Below are 23,466 nucleotides of genomic sequence, written 5' to 3'. Positions count from 1 at the left end.
GCACTTGCACCTTAGAACCATTATGTCCTATTTATAGTAACCCAAATCTTTCCCTGTGATGGAAAGAAATCTATAAAATACAGACAGAAATGCTGAGACCTTCTGTCATCTGTGAAGGGAGCATGGGCCTGCCTTTGCCTCAGCTTTCCAGCTCACCTGCTGTGGCCCAGCTCTGGAGATGTGAGGCCTTCCCCCTTTCCCAGCCTCAGCACCCCTTTGTGTCTCCACACTCCCCGCTCAGCTCCTAGAGCAGTCTGAAGCTGGGTGCTGTCCATTCCTCTCTGCTTTCCTGGCTGTCTCTGTCTTTCTAGTTCTGCTAGGTGACCTCTTACTCAGCCTTCAAACTCCGCTCAGATTTCCCTTGGTGGATCAAGCGTCTCCTGACCTTTGCAGGGAGAATGAAGAGCTTTGAAGCATGGATAGAGTCAAAGACTTGCTACTCCGCTGCAGAGTCCCAAGGACTTGCTATTGAGAGAATGACTTTCCAGAAAGCCTGAGCCTGGAGGTGTGTGACTGAGCTGCTTTCGCTTGTTCGTCATGTCTGTACCTTGGGTTCTCCTCCAGTTTGTAGCTGGAATAAACTGGAGGAATTCCCAAACTCGTCAAAGGAAGAGCTTGCCCTGTAGTTTATAATTGTTTAGATTAACTGACAAGTTACATGGAAACTCCTTCCCCCTTCCTCCTCCTTCTCTCCCTCCCACTCTTTCTTTCCTATTGGCACAATTATCCGCGAATAGAGGGTTCCTCAGGCATCAGGAGTCTCATGTGTCCTTTGGCCAGCTCTCCTGGTGGGGATATCTTGTAATTGTAGTAGAATATCAAACCAGGACATCGGTATTGGTATGTTACTGTTAAAGTAGACTCCTTGTTCAGTTTTGTCTGTTTGTATGACCCCTTCCATCCTGTGCACAGATCCTGAGAATATCACAATAGTCAGAATGTAGAACTGTTTTAGCCACCATAGAAGACCTATCTTGGACTACCCCTTTGTAGGTACCCCATCCCTCTATTGGCTCCTGGCTCCTGATGAATCTTGGCCCATTCTCCATTTCTATAATTTTGTGTTCTGATGAGTGTCATGTGAATGAATTATAGTCCATATAGCCTTTGGAGATTAACTCCTGCCTCCTAGTAACAATAATGCCTTGAATTGTTCAGGCTTGTAAAGATAGTTCTGTCCTTTATATATTGGGTATTCTGTACTATAAAACTATAAATGTGGCAGAATTTGGTTATTTTTTTTTTTTTTTTTTTTTTACTGAAGAACATTTGGGTTGCTTGTAGTTTGGGGTTGTTACAAGTAAAAAGTGTTACCAATTTTCGTGCTCAGATTTTTTGTAGTGTAGAAGTTTTAATTCTCCGAGAGAAATGCCCACAACTACATTTCTAGGTCAAAATTGCATATTCAGTTTCATAAGAAACTGCAGAAACAACTTTCTACAATGATTCTGCTTTTCATGTTTAACTAGCAATGTGGGAGAGAGGTGAGTGGTTAAGGTGCCAGCATTTGATACTACTGAGAGGGTTCATCTGGTGCAGCGTTCAGATTCTTCCAGGACTGAAGGAGGCAGTGCTGGAATACTGGGCTGCCAAGAGGTAGCAAGGGAGTTTCTTAATTATATGTATGCTCTGTTGTTTGTCTAACAACGATGCTTTAAATAGATGAACCGTAGCTTGGGCTTTCTATGCGAAGCCTGTACACATACTCCTTGGTGAGGTAATGCTGAGTTTATTTTGTTGTTATTGTTCAGTATTTATTTCTTAAAGCTCTATTTGTGTTTGGGTGAGAATATGTGCACATGAGTGCAGGTGGCCATGAAGGCCAAAGGCTTTAGATCCCCCTGGAGCTGGAGTTACAGGCAGTAGTGAGTGAGTTGCAGGCTCTAATCGTAGATCCTTGTCCTGAGTGGAGGACACCCTTAGCCACCGGCCATCACTCCCGCCTTGTTCAGGATCTGTGTTAGTGGACATTGAATGAGAGACTGCTATCGTCAGACACCCAGAAGACAATGTGGTGTAAGGTGGGGAACTGGAAGGAAGGGGCAGCTAACCATTTTAGCTGTGGGTATTTATCTGGGCTTTTGTTTACTCTCTAATATAGAGAGGACGATGCTGCATTGTCCGGGCTTTTGTGAGACTGAGCGATGGAAATAGCATGTCCTGGGTTGTGGCTAAAACTTAGAGATTGCCTGTCCTTGAAGATCTCAGTTAGTTTTTTAAATTGACTTTGATGTTGATTAGACATAGCTCATACATCTGTTCATTTTGCAGAATAGAGAAAATACCATAGATAGTTCTGTAAGAACTGTGATGACGAGACTGACACTGATTGAGAGCATACTGAGTACAGTGAACATACAGTGAACATACTGAGTACAGTGAACATACTGTGTACAGTGAACATACAGTGAGTACAGTGAACATACAGTGAACATACTGTGTACAGTGAACATACTGTGTACAGTGAACATACAGTGAGTACAGTGAACATACAGTGAGTACAGTGAACATACAGTGAACATACTGAGTACAGTGAACATACAGTGTATAGTGAACATACAGTGAGTACAGTGAACATACAGTGAACATACTGTGTACAGTGAACATACTGAGTACAGTGAACATACTGAGTACAGTGAACATACTGAGTACAGTGAACATACTGAGTACAGTGAACTACATGAACCATGGAAGCTTCGCAGTAGATCTGCTTACATCCTCTTCTGGTGCCCATTGTTTTGGGGAATGGGAACCACAGCCCAGAGAGCTGGTTAACTCAGTGGAGGTCTCACACACATATCCAGAGGAGCTAGAATTCTGACTGACACAGTCCTTCTGGTCTGTCATATACTGACGCCTATTCCTTAGGGTCTAGATTGCATTGGAATAGTTTCCTGCGTGGTACAAATGTGGCGGCTGCACGCTAGGCCCCTCAGATATCTTTGCTGCATGCCGTGGGGGCCAACCTGGAAGAAAGTACAGCAAAGCTTTATCTAGAGGGCCCTGGAAACAAGCGCTCCAACAAAGCGACCTTGTGCTTCAGAAAGCAAGGCCGACTGCACTGGTATTTTTTAAATAGCTGGTTGGATTTTTGAGAGGCAGGATAATTACTGTAAATGACATGATGGGAATAGTTTGGGATCGTCCTGGTGGGGAGAGAATTATCTCTAAAACATATGATTTTCTCTGTCTACTGTAATTTAAAACATGAAGATATCAGAGGAAGTATTCGATATTTCAGTCACCTGAAGGGAACTGGCATGTCGCTTCCCTGTTGACCTTACTGTTGAAGGATATAACCCAGCATTGTTTGTAATTTCGCGTGTGATGAAGCTGTGGACTGTCACGTCAGTTGTTCACATAGTGTGTCCTCAGTTAACGCGGTGATTTGGAGCCCGTTGCGGTTCCTTCCCACCTGAAAATCTGCCTTCTGAAAGGGTCTTCAACGCTGAGAAGCACGAACTCATTTTTGACATGGCTGTCTCACTGAAGTCTGGGATATGCCGTTCATCCCTTCTCAGCACACTCATCCATGGACAGCCTGTGTCTAAAGCCCGGGCAAAATCATAGGAAAGTGGTAGAGAAAACAAAGACCAAATTATACAGAAAATGTATTAGTAAACATGTCTCTTTAATGACTGTGGTTTTTTTTTAATTAAAAAAGGCATTTAATCTAGTGTGCCCCTTTCAAAATATCCATTTATTCATTTGCAGGGTGAGGGAATAGTAAAAGATCACCTTGTGATCTTCACAAAATTAAGTTAAAAGTAAGATTTATGTTAAGTTCATGTTAAGCATTTTTCATATATTGTATTTATTCCTATATATAAGAATAATTCGTAGGTGTTGGGAGGTAGCTCAGGTATTAAGCCTAAGGACCCAAGTTTAATCCTCAGCTCCTACTGAGAAGTAAGGCCTAGTAGTGCTCACTTATACTCCCGTGCTGGGTGCGTAGAGACAAAGGGTCCGTGGGGCTCACTGGTTAGCCAGCCTGGCCTACTCAGTCAAGTGTAGGTCCCAGCGACAGGCCCTGTCCCGGGAAAACAAAGGGGACAGCATCTGAGGCTGACTCTGCATCCCTATTCTCTCCCCAGTGTTGGCTTACGATCTCCCTTAACATACTGTCCTGGGTGGTGGTGTGTGTCAACTTGACACAAGCTGGAATCATCAGAGGAAGGAGCCTCAGCTGAGGACATGCCTCCATGAGATCCGGCTGTAAGGCATTTTCTCATCAATGAAGGAGGGCCCAGCCCATGGTGGGTGGTGCCATCCCTGGGCTGCTGGTCCTGGGTTCTATAAGAAGGTGGGCTGAATAATCCATAGGAAGCAAACCAGTAAGCAGCTCCACTTCACGGTCTCTGCATCAGCACCTGCCTCGGGGATCCTGCTCTGTTTGAGTTCCTGTCCTGATTTCCTTTAATGATGAACAGCAATACTGAAGTGTAAAGCGGATAAACCCTTTTCTCACCAAGTTGCCTTTTGGTCCTGGTGTTTCATCCCAGTAATAGAAACTCTGACAGCTCCATAGTCTCCCCATAATCAGGAAAACGATACTTTGACCCTTCTCTTACCTCTAGTTAGACATCTTTCTAGAGTCCCTCTGTTTGTATTTACTTGTTTTTTTTAAAAGCTTTTCTTCCTTGTATTTGTTTTTCTGTTTTAATTTCTAACTGGAAGACACAGTAGAATGTGAAGGCAGATGAGGGTATATGGGATTCACCATATATGAGGGTCACTATAGGCGACTATAAGATCCACTGCAAATATTCCATGGATGGGAAGTGGATAGTTATAGAGTAAATAGTTGATGTGCTACATGGAGTCATTGGAAAACTATCCTCTCTTCATGTGATAGGAAGAGGTTTGTTGACTTGACCCTCCCAAACTCCAGATATTGTTACTTGAATTACTGAAATGACTTATGGGAATTAACTAACTAACAACTTTACTCTTGTTTTGACTTTGGGCCCAGAGAAGGTCAGCCCTTTCTTCCTGTGACTCTTCTGTGACAAGTACACCTGATCTCTGCAGATGAGCACTGAGCTACTGCGTTCTTCTCCACAGTCAGAGAGTTGCAGCTTCATAGCTTCAGAACCAGACACTGTTAAAATCAAAACATTTCAGAGTTTGTAACACTAAAATATATAAGTATTCTACAATTAGCAAAGAAATTTTCAAGGAATCTTGAGAGCCATGAGTCTGCCCTTCCAGATCTTGTCCGGTAGATAGGCTGCATTTTCACAGCCCCAGCAATTATCTAACACAATTACACTTTCTGCTCCTGCTAATGACTGCCCGCCACGGGGCGTGTTCATGGGTTTACATACGTGCATTCGATGAAGTTTGAGCTGTCTGTTCATGAGTGTAAATAGTTGCAACTTGACATGTCAGAGTTGTTTAATCATTTCGTGACCACAGAATCTGTTCTTTTATAGCTGTGTACCTGTAGTTCTAGTGTGACTAGGAATGTAAGGGCGCCTTTAGTCCTAGTGTGACTAGGAATGTAGGGGAGCCTTTCGTTCTAGTGTGACTAGGAATGTAAGGGCGCCTTTAGTCCTAGTGTGACTAGGAATGTAGGGGAGCCTTTCGTTCTAGTGTGACTAGGAATGTAAGGGCGCCTTTCGTTCTAGTGTGTCTAGGAATGTAGGGGAGCCTTTCGTTCTAGTGTGACTAGGAATGTAGGGGCGCCTTTCGTTCTAGTGTGACTAGGAATGTAGGGGCGCCTTTCGTTCTAGTGTGACTAGGAATGTAGGGGAGCCTTTCGTTCTAGTGTGACTAGGAATGTAGGGGCGCCTTTCGTTCTAGTGTGACTAGGAATGTAGGGGAGCCTTTCGTTCTAGTGTGACTAGGAATGTAGGGGCGCCTTTCGTTCTAGTGTGGCTAGGAATGTAGGGGCGCCTTTCGTTCTAGTGTGACTAGGAATGTAGGGGCGCCTTTCGTTCTAGTGTGACTAGGAATGTAAGGGTGCTAGTGTCTTATTTTGTGCATATAAATAAACATTACAAATAGTCCTTTTTCCTTTTGCTTACACTACTCATACAGCAGAGTCTAAGCCTCTCTAAAACCTTAGGAAATTTGGGGTCAGATTCTCTTTTGTGATATTACAGCTTAAATTTAAAGTATCACTGCTAAATAGTTTTATCCCTAAACTCCATAAGGTGACTCATGATCTCCTGAACACAAATTTATGTGCTCGCTTTTTATTTATTTTAACTTCTTGCACTTATTTTTTAGTTGTTTCCGTAACACAGGCTTTAGGATAAGGTCTACATAAGACTAATAAAAGTGGTTACCCTAACAATTTATATGTTGCTACTGAGCCTCTGACCCTTCCTGTCCCTGTAGAAACTCCATGAAATGGGTATTATCATAATGACTCTTTTAGTAGATAAGGAAGCAGAGGCTCAGAAATACCAAGGACTCCCCAAGGCCACAGAGGGATCTGCCTGGGGTATATTCATGGTATCTAACCTTTGCACTTCCCTGTGAAGAGATATTTCCAAAGTGCATTCAGGATACAGCTGCTTGGCTTGGTGCCTGTGTTGCCGTATCATATATCCTAATAAATGGTATGTTCCTGGACAATCTTAATGTGTCTGAGGCCTTTGGGTCCCAGTAGAATTCTTTGGAACCTAAGAGCATCCTGGGACCTTGGGACAGTATTGAAATTTTTAATTTGGGAAAGCCAGCTTCTCCTCTATCTTCGGTGCTGTCCTAGGATGCTTTTACTTTTTCCTACCTTACTTCCCTCTTGCCTGGGATGTTATTGTCTAGCGCCACAAAACAGTGACAACTGGGGTTTCAGTGATGGGCTTGGATTAGGTGAATAGAATCTAGCCTGTAGTAAGGAGACCGCTAGTTTGTTCTCGACTGCTTAGCCCCTTAATAATCACACAGAAACTGTATTAATCAAATCACTGCTTGGCCCATTAGCTCTAGCTTCTTATTGCTAACTCTTACACATTACTTTAACCCATCTCCATTACTTTGTGTATTGCCATGTGGCTGTGGCTTACTGGTAAAGTTCCCAGTGTGTCTCTGGCAGTGGTTCCATGGCTTCTCTCTGACCCCTCCTCTTTTCTCCCAGCATTCCATTCAGTTTCTCCACCTAACTCGGTTCCCATATAGATCTGCTATAGGCCCAAGGCAGTTCCTTTATTCATTAATGGAAATCACAGCATACAGAGGGAAATCCCGCATCACTGGCCAAGCCTCAAAAACTACAGTTAATCTAATTCCCTTTTTCTCTCCTCTATCTCTGCCCTCAATCCATGTACTTACTGTCTTCTACTTCTTGCAGATGATGTCTTTTGTTTTTCCAAGAATATTCTATCTACGCTACTTCTATTCCCTTGCAGAATTACATAATTTCTTGGCTATTGTCTATGGGTTCTTTCCTTGCCAATAGTAGTTGGCCATGGAGCTGACATGACTAACTCTGCGTCCCTCTCGCCTTCGTCACGTTGATTCTGTTTCATTAGGAAAGAGGAAGATGCTCACAGTGGTTGGTAGGCAACCAAACATTCAGATTTCTAGGGAAAGCCATGTAAGGGCTCTGGGTAGCTGCAGAACCTGGGTTGGGCTCTGTGGAGAAGAGAGGAAGAGTTCTGACAGTACTAGCTTGGTGGCTAGGGGGCTAAGATGACTTTCACGTCTCCTTTCTTCTCTCCTTGTTGCAAGGGGCAGGGCTACTTTAGGTTACTTCTCAGGTCCTGGATGAAAGGTTTAGAAGTTCAAAGGTGTTCTTAGCAGTGTGCCTTAAGTGGGGGGAGCAGGCTGTGAAGGGAGTCTGCAGTAGATAAGTCCTCATGGTGATTATACCTTTTGATATTTGTCAGTGTATTGCTTAGAAAGCATCAGTTTGTTCTGCTGGTAGATTTGACCACAGTGGGTATCATCTTCCTAAATTAATTGGAAGCCTCCTTTCCTTACATTAATCATCTTGCTCCTCTTTGACTGATTATCATTTGAGGAAGAACAACTACGTGTGACAATAAATTACAAAATGCTTCCTATAAATTTCCTACAATGGAAGGAAGAGGAAACTGAATGTAAACTAAGCTCTAGGGGTTTTTCGAGAAACAGTTCCTTCTGTCTGGTTTCAGTGCTTCTGTTGTGATATAAACAGGAGATCGGAGATTTTTGTGGGCAGTGGAGAGGGTTGGTAAGGATTTCCAGTTTCTCCATACAATAGCAGTGAAGGCAAGCTTTGCTGGAACTTGAAGGGTGAGAAACTTAAAGAATGTAATGATGTCTAAGATTGATCCAGCAGGCCAGACTAGGCCCTCTGAATATGGGTGACAGTTGTGTGACTGGGTCAGTCTGTGGGGCCACTGGCAGTGGGGTCAGGATTTATCTCTTTTGTGCTTGAACTGGTTTGTTTAGGAGCCATTCTCTTTGGAGGGATACCTTGCTGAGCCTAGATATAGTGGGGAGGGCCTTGGTCTTACCTCAAAGTGATGTGTCAGACTTTGTTGACTTCCCATGGGAAGCTTTTTACCCTTTCTGAAGAGAGGATGGGAGGTGGGGTGGGTGGAAAGGTTGAGAGAGTAGGAGGAGAGGAAGGAATGGGAACTGGGATTGGTATGTAAAATGAGAAAAGATTTAAATAAATCAATAAATTTAAATGAGAGAGATAGAATGAGAGAGAGAGAGAGAGAGAGAGAGAGAGAGAGAGAGAGAGAGAGAGAGAGAGAGAGAAAGATTGACCCAATAGAAAGTCTCAGGGCATGGAGTGTGTACTTGGGCTTGCGTTTCTAATTGGAAATAAGAGCCAAGTCAGTTTTGCTGACGCAGGACTTCTGCTTTTCTCAAAATCACTAGGTTGTACAAAAATGCAGTTCTTAAGAGGAAAATGGAGGTAGAGACTTGCATTCAAGACCTTAACAATACATTAAAAAACAAAATACAGGAACCTAGTAAAGATGATGGCATGATTTCCCACACATCAAATGGCCAAGAAGTCCACAGAGACTACAGTAAACGGGTTTGCTCTGAGGAGGGCTTTTAACACCTTGCGCTGGTGTGGCTTGACGTTCAGGCAGTGGGCAGAGATTTGCGTCACCACTTTCAAGTGTGTGCAGGTGTGTGTATTGTGAGTCGCTTCAAAGTTTGATTCAACTAAGTGTGTGTTTCCTTCAGAGGAAGCATGCTAAGCAAACATGAAATCTGCGTTATGCACAAATCATTCAGTTTGATATCCGTTCCACTGGAACAAATTTGTGTTTTTAAAACAAGCATTATGGAAAACTAACTGTACAATAGTCTGTTTTGATTTTGCTTGTTCTCTCTGGTGTTTAAAATATAAATGGAAATCATTTAATTGCTCTAAAGAGTAGGCTCATCATTGCTTTGGTTGTGAATCCATTACAGACTGAATTGAAGCCCGGGTTTAATCTCAGTGCCAGGTATAATGTGATTTTTGTCGTCATTTGCACTTCTAAGTTTTCTCGTCTCTTTGTCTCCATGGGGCACAATTTCCTTGTGAAAGCGGGTTGAGCAAGGAGGTGCTTCCCTCCGGAGAATGGCTACGGACATTTTGAACAAAAATAATCTTTTTTTTTTTTAAAGGGTGAATAGATGAGCACATTTTTCCTTTCAGTAGATTATTGAGAGTTTGATTTTGGTGGCAGTAGAATGAGGTTTGGAAGTCTTGCTAGTTGTTGGTTAGCATGCACAAGGCTGAATGGGGCTTAGCTTCCATTCCTAGATCCACACATGCATGTGAATTGGAATGAAATAATGATACCTAATACAACTTGGATGAACCTTGAGAACAGTGACTGTAAACCAGACACAGAAGGTCACATGTTATGTGGCTCTGCTTGTATAAAGTACTCAGAATAGATATATGCTCAGAGGTAGACGAGGGATTCGTTGTCTGCCTGAGGGTATGAGAGTTCCATTTAGTGTCCATAAGTTTGCACACTAGATATTGGCGATGTTTCAGCAACAGCACAGTATACTTAGAGTCTCTGAGTTGTACACTCTAAAATGTTAAAATCTGAGCTAGGGAGATGGCTTCATGGTTAAGAGTACTCATTGTTCCTGCGAACGATCTGGGTCAGCTCATAACGCTTCGTGGCAGTCAGTGTACAACTACCTGTAATTCCAATTTTGGGGCATCAGACACCCTCTTCTTGCCTCTGTAGGCACTAGGCACCCATGTGCTATGCTTACATACCTGTATGCACTCACATATCAGATTAGAAATAAATCTTAAAATGTTAATATTGCTGAGATGTTCTGCCACAACTGAAAAATCAAAAGCTTGTGTAGAATATGTGTCCTAGGTAGTAGAACTCTGTCCTTAGCGAATGTGCGGTGAAAAGTGAGTCCAGGCGGCCCTCGAGTACTTTGCAGCAGTGTGGGGCAAAAGGGCAATAGCACAAAGCAGGAAAAGGCTGGGGTGCAGAGATGTGTGAGCCATAGGGGGCAGGTTTCTGGAGTAGGGTCACAGTATGGGAAAAGCTTCTGGAGTCTTCCTGAAGGCTTTCCTGAAGACAGGTACACATTAGGCTCATTTTGTCTCAGCTAGTGTTGCCTAGAGGAGTTCTGGAAAATTCCTGTTCCTGGCCTGGCTCCATTCAGATGTGTTAAACTCTAGAGGAGGAGTTTGTTCTCAGGAGCAGGCCGAGGGAACTGCAGTCACAATGTCCTGTCGGGAGAACCAAGTTCTCTGTAACTAGACTAGACAGTGGGGCATGAGTGATTGGGATGGGAGAGCCAGGCGTGAAAGGCAGGCAAACCTTATGTTAGGAGTAGACCACGTTAGGGGCCAATGCTAACGGTAGGTGCGACTGGTCTTTGTTGTCAGTGGGGAAGACTGACAAGATTATGCTGGGGGTATGAGGGTCAAAAATTGGAACTTTTGCTCTTGTAGGTAAATCTTGTAGCATTTTGTCATGGAAACAGTAGAGTAAATGGGTTGGAGACAGGGAATAGCCTGGAAGTAAATTTTAGAGTCATAAATATATTGGGCCTCTTTAAATATATTCTAGAACTTTCCGAGACCCCTTTCGTGGTGGTCTATGGGCAGGTCTGAAGGACACATCCATCTTCATGATAGCCTAAAGGTATTTATATTGTGAAAAGAAAAGTTGAAACATATTGGTGGTATCTGTACAATTTTGGGCGTTTTATACACTGGGACTATGACATGAAACACAGTCATTATGTTTTTTTTTTAATTTCTGTGTACTTGAAAAATAGTTTGACTTAAGAATGTCCTTGATGAGACACAAAGACTTTGAACCCCAGTTTCCATGTTGTCTGCTCCTGTGCTGTGAGAGTGTGGAGAGCCTGCAGTAAACACCTGCACGGCAAACTGAAGATGCTGCTGCTTCTATTTGAGTGGAGAAAAACAGGTATTTGCTTATTCTTTGGAGCAACCCTTTCCTTGAAGAATGAGGACCACACTTACCACACAACTCAGACTTGCAAGCTTGGCCTAGATTGTTTTAGCAATGTGCACTGTGAGCCTCTAACTTCAGTGTAAAGAGCTGGCAGCATTTATTGCCAATGATAAAATTTGGACTTTTAGGCAAGAAAAAATAAGAATCTTGGAAAATTCATATCTGCCCTGGCAAACCTATCAGGATACTGATTCTTAAGAAGGTTCCTGGTGGGACTGCATGATATCCTAATGATGTGTAGGAAAACACATCAGATTTTAGATCTTAGTCCCAGGTGATACAGTGCTATCTACTGTTAGTCACTGTGTGTGTAGTGTGTGTGTATGTGGTGGTGGTGGTGGTGGTGGTGGTGTGTGTGTGTGTGTGTGTGTGTGTGTGTGTGTGTGTGTGGTGGTATGGGTGTGAGGACCCAGGCAGGTTCCAGGCCGGTCCTGGTAGTGTGATGGTTTTTTTGTTTGTCTTCTCTTTTAGTGAGACCCACAGAGTAGATCTGGATTTCAGGACTGGGTCCCCAATGGGCCACACTGCATACAAAGCAAAGAGTATGGATTTCCTTTTCAGCCAGATAGAGTAAAAAGCAACATGGCTTGAAAGGAGGGTTTAAGTGAGTGAGCTGCCTGGGGACAGGGTAGGTGCGGAGGAAAATGATGCTTTATGTCCTCATATGACATTTACTCTTAGTTCTTCATGAAGTCCTCTGAAAAGAAAGGAATCTTATTGATTCTGAAGTAAGATTTAGAGAAACTGGTTTTTCAAGATGACCGTCTCATCTTCTGTACTCTCTTTGAGAATTACATCGTAAAGTGGGGTACGGAAGCTCCCAGCTGTCTTCCTAACGTTTAGGAGGCTGGACCAAGAGGACCGCAAAAAGTTCAGGTGAGCCTTGGCTGTAGAGTAAATCCTGGGTCAGCCTCAGAATCTCAGTGAGACCTTGTCTCGAAACAGCAAACAAATAATGAACACCCACCCCTGGGATGTTATTATAATAATGACATAATTATAATAATTATGTTATTAATAATAATAATAACCATTATTGCCTCTTTTACTATTCATGCTGTTAATAAGAATGTGCTCTGGGATTTCAAGGACCAACCCCTTCCTTCTTTTCATTCCAACTGTTTCATGGGCTCTTCATTCTTGTTCTAGCAAAACCCCTTCCCCAACGCAGCACATCTCCTGGCTTCCATCAGATACAAGACTTCATAAGATTATAAACTGATTGGCCCATTAGGTCAGGCTACTTATTAGTTTTTATAACTTATGTTACCCCATTATCCTTATCTACGTTAGCCACACGGCTGGCTCAGTACCTTTCTTAGCTGGGCAGGTTACATCCTGTCTCTTCGGTGGTCTGCACAGGAATGGCTGAGGAAGCTCTGCTTCCCAGAATTCTCCTGTTCTCATTGCATCACCTCTATTCCCTGTCTGGTTTTCCCGCCTATATTGCCTGTCTGGCCAATCAGCGTTTTATTAAAATATGATTGACAGAATACAGACAATTCTCCCGCATCACTTCATTCTTGTTCTTACGTGCTGGAGGCTGTTTCTTACTCCTAGGTACTAGTTTGGTATTTGGGAACTCAGCAAGAGATCCATCTCTTTGGCCTTGAAATTGCTCGAACTGGCCAATACCCTACTTTGCCCCGAGAACTCTCTAATAATGGCTCCTTTCAACATAGCCTTTGCCCCAATTTCCTGTTGTTTTTTATTTATATGTCTATTTTTATTAAATATACAGTCATATAATTTTCTTAAGATTCAGTATCTATGTTGTCTTCTAAGAATTCTAATTGTGGAAATCTGTTTGCTAGATACTAAGTCATCTCTCTGGAAGTGACAACCCAACCTGTCCTTGAAGATAGTTTTAAGTGTTAGGGGAGGGCCATAAGACTTGATGTCCCAACTGGCAGAGAATATATTTTTTCTGAAGAGGAGAAAATGAAACCCCTAAAAGGTTGCCTACAAGTGCAGTAGGCAATGAACTACAGAAGCCACTCCTGGGAATGCTGAGTGTCGGTTGATGAAAACAGGAAGATGTGAGAACTTGCTGTTGCGTGCGTGTGTGTGTGTGTGTGTGTATGTGTGTGTGTGTGTGCCTGCGTAAGGGCGGAAGCAGGGAGAGGGCATGCACATCATAGCTGGGAGGTGAGCTGCTTGTCCCCGTGTTCACCAGTATGGGAGCTGAGGCAAGAAGTGTCTGAAGCAGAATCCTTCGGACAGTCTTGGTGGGCATGAGAAGTCTTTGAGCTGGAAAGACCACAGGCAGGAAGTCACCCTAAGCAAAAATGTCTTCTCTGCAAACAAGGCCATCATGACCTTGGCACAGAGTTTGGTGAACGCGCTCCATCCCGTCACCACACATGGTGCTCGGCACATTTGGCCTTTGCTCTGTGTCAGTCAGCTGAGTATGGCCCAGAGTTCCTGTTCAGCTGTGGCTCCTCCCCCACAAGCCCGGTGTGGTACTGATGCAGGGATAATAACTTCTGTGTGTTTTCTCCTTTTTGGTTTTATTTCTTAGCACATTCAGGCATGCCTTTTCAAGAGCTCCCAAATGGATGAGCACGCAGTTCACCTATAAATATGTCTTGCAAAACTCAGTCCACCGAGTAAAGAATGTCATTGGTTATATGCATGCTGGCGTGCATGTCCATATGAAATACATATTTCCTTGAATTTTTATTTTAATCATAACTGAATTGCGCAGTGTTAATATTTGAAGAGACGGTTGTCCAGAGTAAAAATTTTCAGCCTTATTAGAAAGTTATATGTCACAGTGATAACTTCTAATGGACAAAAACATGCTCCTATTCGTGAGGAACAGTTCTGTGGCTTCCCTGGGAGGGCGCTCACCGATGCCCTTGCTTTTGAACAAAGTGCTCTTGTTCCAGGATCGCTTTCCTACAGCTTCACAGCAAAAAGTAGTGCTGTGTTTACAAATGCAGCCAAGTCCCTCACAAATAGGTGACTTTGGTTCAATGATTCCCTTCCTGCCACCTGTCCTAAAACCTGGGGCCCTTGCTTTTCTGTGGAGGTGCAATACGCTTAGAAAAATCAATACATTCTTATTTTTAGTTCAGTGGTTTTGCCTTGAGAGAGCAGGTGGCCCAAGACTCACCGTCATGAAAGCTAGTTGCATTTATGTGAGAGGTGGATTGCCTGACTTTATATAGTATTTTCTTGAAGGGAACAGTTTTGCTTTTTATATTTTAAGCTTCTTATGTATTTTCTTCCTTCTCTGTGTGTCTTTTGGGGCCTACAGAGGAACTGAATTGGCCTGTGCTTGTCCCGACTCTCCTGTTGCCTCTTCTGGAGTTTTTAGTGATGGGAAGGCGCAGTCAGCAAGTCTTTCATCTTGCTGGAGATGGTTCTTCTTGCAGATGACTCTATACCTACATCGGGAAGAGCTTGGGGGCTGTAGCTGCAGTGTGCATGTCCAATCTGTATAATGCTTCTGCTACTTTGGGGAAACCTTGACCTCCAGGCCTACCCATGTGGTTAGGAAGTCAGTATCTTACTCCTGCAGGAAGGAAGTTTCTGCAATAGAAATCCTGTAAGAACAGCAAGACCCATCTCTTCCAGCAGTCCTTGAGATTGAGTTAGGTAAGGGCTGTTTTCCTCCTCCTCTTCTACATAGCTGTTGCCCTCCAGCCCCAACTTATACAACCGAGCTAAACACTACAAGTATTTGGTCGTTTTATATTTTTATATATACATATTTATATTTATATTCCTGTTCTCTAAAATCTTAGAAATAAAGGGGGTCTGGATTTATTTACTGCAAATTAAAATCATCTACATTCTATCAGATTATATCCCTAGGAGGAGGCAGATTACAGCATCCATTTTCATGGTTGTTAGCAGTTTTTCCCTTTGCCGTGGTCTGGAGAGGCAACCACGTGGGTGTTTGACATTTGTCTTTGATAAACGCAGAGGATGTAATTAAAGGTCAAATCCTGAAATGGGGTTTTAGTTTATTTTGACGTCTGTGGAAACACTGTGTTAGAACAGTATTCTTTAATGATCCAAGTTTCAAATACCCTTTTAATTACCTAAGTTTCAGTGAAGTCTGCGAATTAATGCCTACTTGCCAGGAGGACCTTTCTAGAAGTATACTCAATGGCCAAATAATAAATGGTGTAATTAATAGTATGAAATTTTACACTGTCTTGTTTATTAACCGGGGTGGAGATTTCATATCTGGGCAGAGCGAATGTCTCCTTGGCTTGTAGCGTGGGGTGTAACAGGCTGAATATGTGGAGCTTTAGCAGGCTTATGTCACAGATACGGCTAATGACACCTAATGGTGTGTCATGAACGTGAGTGTAGAATTGGCGTTGGTATCTCTCTTTGAAACTGACATTTGTTTTCCTAAGCTCTTTCAGGATGAGACTAAGGACCAGTGGAATGCCTTTCAGTGCATACTGAGTATGGCATCTCAGAAAAGTTTTATGTTATACTCATCTTAACAAATTATAAATCCCCTGAATATGTATTTTAAGAAAATCTGAGAGGTTAGTGACTTTATTTCCCCTACATAGTGTTGATGTGTATTCAGAAATAGTCATTTTTGTGTCTACAAAGTAGATAATTGGTAATTTCTCTTTTATATACATATACATCTTCTGTTCCCTTTTTATGTACTTCTACCAAATTCTGCACTAACTTCTCACATTGATATTTGAGGTTCTTGATAAGGTAACTTTCATAGAGTACCATTTTCTTGCTGTATTGGCTTCCTAGATTCCTTAGTCTTCATTACCGTGGGCTCTTGGTACACGCTTCAAATGCTTGTCCCTACTCTGCTGTTCCTCCCTGTCCTCATTGGTAGGAATTTCCACCCATTCTCGCTAGCCCAATACATAACCTCTCCTGATTCCTCTAATTAAACAAAGCATCATTTTCCTTTCTTAGTATGAATTGTTATGGGATCTGAAGTTTCCTGAAAAAGCCACAACGAAGTTAAGCTTTCTGAGTTCAGCGAGTTTTAGAACTTTGTGGTTGTGCAGAGATGAAATATTGCAGACTGAGAGTTGAATTACCTTGGCCGAGCCGCTTCTTTTAACTGTGTGTGTTAGACAGTCTAGGCACATGTGGGTAGTTCAGAGGACTTTCTGGCATCGGTTGTCCCTTCAGGTGACTCGAGGCAGGGTCCGTCTTGTTCTTCTGCCATCTCTGTTTTCTCCGAGTATGCCTGGCTAACTGTCCCTTGAGCTTCGGGGCTTGCCTGTTCCCTTCCTCTCACCCAGACAGGAGCGCTGGGATTCCAGATGTGAACACCACCCCCTCCAGCTTTTCAGTGTGGATTCTGGGGTTTAAACTCGGGTCTCTAGGCTTGAGCAATTAGCATCTTCACCTGCTAACTATCTCCCTGGCCCATCTTAACTATCTTTAGTCTCCTTACTAGCCATTTGGGTGTTAGCCATACACACGTGAGGACTGTGGAATTCAGATCCCAGCACCCACATAAAAATACTAGGCAGATGTGGCCATATGCCTGGAATACCAGCTTGGAAGGAGAGACAGGATCCCCGGGGCAACCTGGCTGGCTAGACCAGCCACATTGGTGAGCTCCAAGGTCAGTTTAGGGTCCCTACCTTAGTGAATTTAAGAAGGCGACATTACTGAGGAAGACAGCTGACAGTGAGCTCTCTTCTATCCAAGCACACACAAGAGCAGACATACAGACCACACACACACACACACACACACACACACACACACACCACAAAACACATTTATTGCCAATGAGAAAACATCTTAAACCTGTAGCGGAATTTTCTCCACTTTGTTCTAAGTCACTCACCTGCCACTCCCACCTGTGTATTTGGTAAATATATTGAAATATGATTGCCTTTCCCGTGACTGTAAAAGTTCACCTGACCACTTCCACCTCAGGACGTATCACGTGGTGCTCTTTAAAGAGTGGCAGTGGCATTTCCTAAAGCTGCCGTGACGAATCCGAGTGGGCTGGGAGGTTTAAACAACAGAAATGTATTTTCTTGCTGTTCTGGAGCCTGGGAGTTCAAAACCAATAGGCTTGTTTTTTTTTTTTTTTTTTTTTTGCCTGAGATCTGGTTTTGATTTGAAGACAGCAGCCCTCCCTGTGTGCTCACAGGGCCTTCCCCATGCGCATGCTTCTTGGTGTCTGTTCTCTTAGCAGCACACTCGTCACGCTGGATCAGTGCCCACCTTGTAACCTCATTTGACCCTACTTATCCTTTGAGAGGCTGTGTCTCAAGATGGTCGTATTCAGAGATATTAGGGCTCCAGTGTGAGACACTGGAAGGGTTGGTACAGCTGGGTCCCAAACAGTGGCCATTTTATACTTTTCAAGGTTCCCCCCCTTCGTATCCTGTATTAGACTGGGTGTTGGATGGCAGGATGATGTACAAATGGGCCTCTTAGGTACTAGTGTGGTGCTTCATAGTAAGCAGTTACTAAGTATCTGTTGAATCTGATTTCAATTAAATCAATTCCCTAATAATTTAGTGTAGTTATTAGACTTTTATGGGAATGATCTATGGGCAAGCAGGGTACTTAAAATTACCTTATGGATTGGACCAAACACTGCCAAGTAATTTATTAAACAAAACCTTGCCAGAATAGTAAGTTACTTCCTTTCCCTTCAGACTTAAGTAATGCTCATTTTACCAGTGTGTGTGTGTGTGTGTGTGTGTGTGTGTGTGTGTGTGTGTGTCTACATCTTCTCTCGTTCTTATGAACTCATAGGGAAAGATAGCCAGAGCAGAATTTAATGTGTCCTTCTAAATCCACGCAGGGCTCATTTCTACATTCAGTGGCAAATGCTAAGCAATGCCTGGGTGTCACCAGCCAACTCCTTATGCTCCCTCGGGTGGTGTCGTCAGTCAGAGACCTCATCATGAAGATACGCTGCTCAGCAGTGGATGTTTCTTGGAGATAAGCTGACACTGGCTAGGTTAAGAACTCCGCAACTCCCCTTCCGAAGTCCACCACCCACTGATTGCGTCGACTCTCAGTTGCTTTGTCGCTTATATCCCCCCACAAATCACCTCTATCTTGTCATGAATCTTTGCGGTGTTTTAGTAAAGAATGCCTGGCATCACCTAGCTCTCCCTGCATGCCACCATTGATGTGATTTATCCCCTCCCCCCAAATCTGGAGAATTATCTCCACCTGACCGACAAGGTCTGGTGTTCCTATGGGACAGCCGTGTTGAGAGTTTTCCTCATAGCAGTTGAGGATGCCAGTTGTGGAAGGAAGATTCGAGGCTCTACTTAACTTTTTGACAAATCACTTTTCTTCAGAGACGTGGCCAGAGGAGCGAGGCGTTCAATGGAGTGTGCTAGAAGGGCCTGCATTCATTCAGGCCTGGATGTAAACTGCGTTGTTTGTACTGTGCCTCCTATTCTCCCTGTTGAATGTTATACTCTCCGTAGCTGAGAGCCAGACATGGTCCTCTGTAGGGCTCATTGCATGCTGCATGCATCCCCATGCTTCAGATGAAAACAGAACCCCTTCTAAGAAGTTTCCCTTAGAGGTTGGTGGCTCCTGGCCTCAGCTTCAAGGGAGCAGAGAACCCAGTTTGATACCCAGTCAGTAGCCATGCTTGCATTTTGATTGAAATATTGTGAATATCACAAGCAGAGGTCCCGTTACCCATCTTTCTGTCATTGATGAGTTTCCATTGCTTTTTGCATGTGTTTTTCTCTGTGTATTCCTGTGAGTTCCTTCTTGTTACTTTCCTCAGTCCTCTTTAGGATATGGCTGAAAGTAAATGAATGCTGCCTGTTGAGGACAAGGAACCCACTGACCAGTCTGCAGACTTCTCAGATCACCTCCGAGGTGATAGCTGTGCTACCTGATCTAATCTCCCACTACAGTGCCTGGCATGCTTCTCATAATGGCTAATATTTCCTTATTTTTTTCTAATGATTCCTAATGTCATCCTTCTTGATAGCCCTTTGGGGATAATCTAACATGATGCATTTAGATGCCTTTCTTGCCAGAACAGTTACCATGGCGCCTGCCGTCCCCCAGCGTTACTGATCTCATTGGGTTGAGCTCACTTACTGCCTATGGTCGAAATTTCGCCTCTGAGTACTGGGTGAATTCTCCACTATTCTGCATAATCTATTCTTCCCACCTAGATGGGAAAACTCTGACTTATTTATCTTTTATGTTTTTCCTATATTCCTTACCACAAATTTAAAACACAGTAGGTCATCTGGGTATTTTCCTTCTAATGAGAAATACTGTAGACTCTTGCATTCAAATTATGCTATTTATCTGCCGCAGAGGGGGCGGCAATTGGGGGGCAAAGATCCCTACTTCTGATTCCCAGAACTTGGGAACCGCCATGGCTAATTTTCAGGTTTGCTGCTTCTCTTGCCGAGGGCCTAAACTGTACCAGCTGAGGCTTGTGTTCACACTCACAGAAGCAGTGAAGGTTTGGAGTTGGTTTTGTTTAGTTTTTGTTTTTTTATTTTGTGTCTCTTTTCATCTCCTTGCTGTAGAGATGCCCACTCTAAGGATAACGCTGCTAATGCATGGAACATGGGTGTTTCATGAGGCCTCCTCTTTGGGTGGTGTACTTAAAAGTAATTCAGTGATAATGCCACGTGTCACCATTCACAGCCCAGAACATGCAGTATTAGCGACACATCTGTGGTCGGGGTCCCACAGTAAGATTGGGGAAGCATCAACCTCCCTAACCCCTGTTCCCCAACCACTGCTGTTACAGGACAAGCCAGATGGAATTTCTCTGCGGAGCCTGTGACACACTGTTCTTAGCAGGGAGACGAGTGGGGAGTGAGGCAGGGGACTGTAGAGCTGCTGGTGATCATTTTTGGATGAAGTCCTGCTGATGGCAAGGTGGTCTTCCATAAGTCAGTCCTCCGTCTTATGCTATTGGGCAGGATAGGTCCTTGGGTCTCACAGAGAAGAAAGGATGGTTCGGGAATGCTCTTGAGGGACATCTGTTACTTTGTGACTGTAGGGAGTGGAGGAGACCCTGAGTGGCTGAAGGCCTGAGTAAACGTGTGCTGTTGGCACGGGCACAGCCATTTTAGGGACCCCAGAGCCTCAGACCCATGAAGGAATGGCACCCTTTCTGTCCACCGCCCCCATAAGGCTCAGAGAAATGGCGAAGCCTTCCTGGGGACCAAGTCCAGCGTTGGCAGCATTTTAAAAAAATATCCACCTTAGTTCTCGCATGTTTCCTGCTAAGGACTGCTCCCCTACAGAGACTGCTCCTGTGGAGGTTCATGAGACCTGTCACCTTGATCTAGGTGCCATAAACTCTGCCTTCATGTTTATCTGGATGTAATGACCCCGCCTCCTTGTTCAGCTGTGTGCAGCATCCCCCCCTCCCTGTTCAGCTCCAGGTAAAACCACCCCGAGCTTACAGAGTGCTGTGGCTTCTCAGGACAAGAGTCCAGACCACTCGTTTCCAGCTTTCTCTCCACGTGTCTGTCTGTCTTTTCTGCCTTTCTTTGATGTCCCAAATGTGACATGTAACTTTGAAACTTTCTGTGTGTATCCTCTTTCCTCGACCTACACCACCTCAAATCTGATTTTTTTTATGGACCGAGAAAACACACTGTAGCTCTGGTTCCTCTGAGAGAGTCAGGCTTCTGCCCAGCCCAGGAAACCAGACTGAGGTTTCCGCTGGCTCTGAGGAGCCTGGGTCCCAGCCAGAAAGGGGGAGGGGGGCTCCACTGGTGGTCAGGCTTCCCCTGTGGGCTCAAGTTCCTGTTTGCTCTCCAGCGCTTCTGAACCTTGGCTTTTTGCTTGTTTGTTCTTGAAATCAATCTTTTTCTGATTTTTCCATTTTCTCTCCAAGTTTGGAGATTATAATTTGAGATGCAGAGTAAAACTAAACACAACACACGACTTTCCTGTTGCTCATGGCAGAAAATAAATAGAATTCATAAAATTAAAAATAAAACTTTCACTGTGTTTGAGTTAACTTTATAGATTTAAAAAAATTATTATAACTTATTTATTTTGTTTGTGTGTGTCACTGCATGCCTGTGGGCCGCAGACCATAGCTTGTGGGAGTTCGCTCTCTCCTGTACTATGCAGGTCCTGGGGTCTGAACTGGGGTGGTCAGGCTTGAGAGCAGGTGCCTAAAGCCCCTGAGCTGCCTGACTGCTCTGACTTTGTAGGCCTTTTAAGTGGATTATATGGAGCACCAGATAAACTCAGCCATGTACCTAAGTCAGTATAGCTACAGACAGGAGCATGGGCATGTGTGTGGGTTTGTGGGGGAATTCTAGAATATTTTTAAAGCTTCATATTTTATTATTAACTTAAAATTTTTATCAACTTGAATTGGGAGTTTTAAAGGACTAATCCATTCATAAATGCTAGCCTCTGACTCTGAGAATGTTTGGCATATTTTAAAGCATCTTTCTGAGTGTTTGGGCATGTATTAGCTCAGTTATTCCTTATGATCTGCTATAAATCATTCATATTTCTCTGACAAAAAATGCCACCGTCTGGGTAGCTTAAGCAGCAAGTATTTCTGGAACACAGACAAGGTACTGGGAAATTTAGAGTCTGGTGAGAGCCAACTTCTTGGTTTCTGTTCATGAAGACTACTCTCCTGCAAATATACTATGTCTTAGGTTTTTTTTTTTTTCTTTTCTATTGCTATAATAAAGACCATGAGCAAAAGCGACTTGGGGAGGAAATAGTCTACTTTAGCACAGAGTGGTGGGCTATCCTGAAGGGACGACAGGGTAGGAGCTCACATTAAGATCTTGAGGCTAGAACTGTAGCAGAGGCCATGGAGAAAGGCTGCAGACCGGCTTGCTCCTCATGGTGCTTGCTCTGTCTGCTTTCCAATACACCCAGGCCTACCTGCCCACGGATGGTACAACCCCAGTAGGCGGGGATGTCCCCCATCAATCAGCAATCAACAAAATGCCCTACGGATTCGCCTTTAGACAATAGAATGGTGTCATTTTCTCAACTGAGGTTTCTCTTTCCAGATAGCTGTAGTTTGTGTCAAGCTGACAAAACAACTCACCAGGAATCCCAATGCCATTACCCAGGCAGGCGATTCACCATGTGCATTTGGAGGAGGCACAAACCTTTCAGTTGCAGCCCGATCCCCAAGGCTGCTCACCGGGTTAGGCCCTGGGGATTAGGGCTGAGTCCTGGCAGTTTGTTAATGGTTGTGTTGTCTGCGGTCAGGCCCTCAGCAGTCCCGGTGTTTTCTCCTTACCTCTTCAAGGGTTCCTCAGGTTCTCAGTTATCTGCTCGTCAGGTACACAGCCAGTCCAGACAGTGACAACAGCCTCAGAGGAGCAAGCGGCAGAGCAGAGATCCATAGACAGAAAGGAACAACTGCATCTCAGGAAAGCCCCAGGGTGCTGCCAGGATGGGTTGACGAGGACTGAGCAGAAGACAGTAAGGACAGTTGGTCATCACGTGCAGAAGGCAGAAAGTTCTGGATGAAGCGGCAGAGATATTTGAAGACCAGAGGGATGAATGCATTTGCTGGTGTAAAAAAAAAATTAATTAATTAACTTAAAAAAAGAAAGGCAGTGATGATTGGAAAAAAGTAGTGTTTGGAGTTTAAAATTGCCAAAAGGGAATATTCTGGGGGGATTATGCGAAAAATCATAAGAAGAATAAATATCAAATTAAACCGAGAAAATTGCTTTGGAAGGTTGACACTGGGTCATGCTTTTTGTTTTGTTTTTTTTTTCTTTTTTCTTTTTTTCTTTAGGTCTGCTGGTGGCCTTTGTAATAAAGCCCCTTTACTGGTCCCATTTGTCTTTTGACATGGAAGTGCTTGCTGCTAAGCCGTCATGTGTAAAATCAAATCTTCCTTTTTCATTGTGTGTGTCTCACTCTCTGGGACTGGAGCTACAGCATAGGCTGGGTCACTGTTGCCTTGATTCAAAAGACATTTTGGATGATATAGCATGGCTGAATTTCTTAACTAGCCTGTGAAATATACAGTCAATCACTATCACTGCACCCGGGCATAATGCAGCAGAATTTAGATTGGTGGTCTGTCTGCCTGTGATGAGGTTGCCTGTTAATTCTGAGCAGA

The 23,466-nt window shown here is 43.7% G+C and overlaps 1 protein-coding gene and 1 long non-coding RNA gene across 2 annotated transcripts in view; one reads left to right on the top strand and one right to left on the bottom strand.

The window, feature by feature from the left end:
• Dock4 (dedicator of cytokinesis 4) overlaps window positions 1-23,466 on the top strand; it is a 392,500-nt gene that overhangs the window by 71,046 nt on the left and 297,988 nt on the right.
• Window positions 3,178-22,786, bottom strand: LOC146892432 (uncharacterized). Its single transcript, XR_015004480.2, has 2 exons — window positions 22,630-22,786; window positions 3,178-3,547 (listed from the first exon to the last, which is right to left on the bottom strand). It is a non-coding gene; the product is annotated as an uncharacterized LOC146892432 (long non-coding RNA).

This window comes from Myodes glareolus, chromosome 11, assembly GCF_982192425.1.
Source record: "Myodes glareolus chromosome 11, mMyoGla1.1, whole genome shotgun sequence".
NCBI lineage: Eukaryota > Metazoa > Chordata > Mammalia > Rodentia > Cricetidae > Myodes > Myodes glareolus.
The sequence above is the reverse complement of the archived record's forward strand: the minus strand, read 5'-3'. Positions and strand labels throughout refer to the sequence as shown.